The following is a 2,018-nucleotide window of genomic DNA, read 5'->3' as shown; positions in this document are numbered from 1 at the left end:
GAAGGAAGAGGAAATTGCTGAAAGTGTTGTGCAGTATTCCCACAACCTATTGAATGGGACCATTAGTGATAAAGTGCAAATTGACAACAATTTGTTTACTGACAGCAAGAAGTTCACTGCTAATCTGCATTTGAATGATATTCCTGATGAGAGGAGAATAAAATTGCTTTGAATTCCATTGACAGTTCTAAATCTGCTAGACCTGATGGGTTTACTGCAGACTTCTACAAGAAAGCATGGGAAGTTATCAAGGAGGAGGTGATCAAAGCTATCCAACATTTTTTCAAAGGAAACTCACTCCCTAACTATTTTAGTGCTTCTACTATTGTTTTCATCCCAAAGGCCTCTATCAAGGACAGCTAGAAGCAGTATAGAACTCTAAGTCTAAATAATGTTATAAGCAAGATCATAAGTAAAATCATTGTTCACAGGCTTCAGCCTGTTTTACCTCATATTGTCAGCATTAACCAAGCTGCCTTTGTGAAAGGCAAAGGTATTGAGGATAACATCCTCTTGGCTCAAGAACTTCTACAGGATTTGGAGAAACCTTGCAGAGGGGGAAATACCATTTTTAAGCTTGATCTAATGAAGGCTTATGACATGGTAAACTGGGATTTCATCATTGAATGCTTGGAGGCTACGGGTTTTTCCAGGGAGTGCTGCAAGATGATTAAAAGATGGCTTGAGGATAATATAAACTCAATTTTTATAAATGGTAAAGCCCATGGTTTCTTCAAAGCTAACAAAGGGCTTAAACAAGGGGACCCATTATCCCCCACCATTTTTATACTGGTGTTGGACTACTTCTCTAGACTAATGGACTGCAAGGAGAATAGGAAAAGCTTCAACTCTTATCACAATAGAGCTAAGATGGACATCAACCATCTGATCTATGCTGATGACATCCTGTTGTTTACTAGGGCTTCTAAGTCTTCTGCCAAGTTCATTATGGAGTGCATTCAACATTTCCAATAGGTGTCTGGTCTGCCCAATTTAGAAGAGGTCATTGAAAAAAAAACATCCACTCTTCAGGGGTAGTCTAACTCCTTTTTGTCCAATGGTGGTAGGATCACCCTACTTAAGAGCATTCTTACCTCTATCCCTTCGTATGTCCTCCAAGTGGCTACAATGAAAAGAAGTACCTCTTTGATGCCGGAAAGAACATTCAATAGATTTTTGTGGGCTAGGAACAGGAAACAAGTGGCTTGGGCAAGTTGGCAAAAAGTGGCTAAACCATGGGAGGCTGGTGGTTTGGGATTTAAAGGTTTGCACCAGATGCAACACATTAGTCTGTGTAAGCTTTGGATTAAATTCAAACAAAATGAAAGCTTATGGGCCAATTTCATGCAGGCAAAATATTGTAAATTTGTTCACCCTGGGGAGGTCACTAGGAAGGTGAGAGACTCCAGAATTTGGGTCCAGATGCTTAAGGCCAGAGAAGACATTGAAAAGCTACTAAGATGGGAGTTGGGACAAGGGGAAATTAATTTCTGGAAAGACAACTGATGTGCTAATGATTATTTGGAACCTTTGCAGGATGAAAAGGAGGGGGATTTATTGGTCAAGGACTGTTGGGTTGGCAATATATGGTCTGAGGACTTCTTGAGGAGTATACTGAAAGAGCAGTCTGTCAGCTACATTTCTACTATCCAATTTGACAGAAAAAATAATGATCAACTTAATTTGATGAACAGGACCAGAGTTAATATCTCAAAAGATATCCAGAACTATTTGTACAGCTGGGACACCTGCCAGTGGAATGTTTCTTCTTGCCAAAAACACCTTACCCCTTCCATTCTGTTCTTTTCTTGGAGAGTTCTTAATAACCTACTTTCTACTGATGATATTCTGAAACTAAAAGGCCTAAAAGGTCCTTCTAGATGCCACTTATGCAAGCTTGATCAGGACTCAAGGGATCATTTATTCTTCAGGTACAATTTTGCTAAGGAGGTTTGGAATAGATTGACTTCCCAAATGAACATCAATGTGATAAACATTGGTTGGGATAACATTACAGA

This window comes from Phalaenopsis equestris, unplaced genomic scaffold (assembly GCF_001263595.1).
Source record: "Phalaenopsis equestris unplaced genomic scaffold, ASM126359v1 Scaffold235757, whole genome shotgun sequence".
Lineage (NCBI taxonomy): Eukaryota > Viridiplantae > Streptophyta > Magnoliopsida > Asparagales > Orchidaceae > Phalaenopsis > Phalaenopsis equestris.
This window is presented reverse-complemented; position numbering follows the sequence as displayed.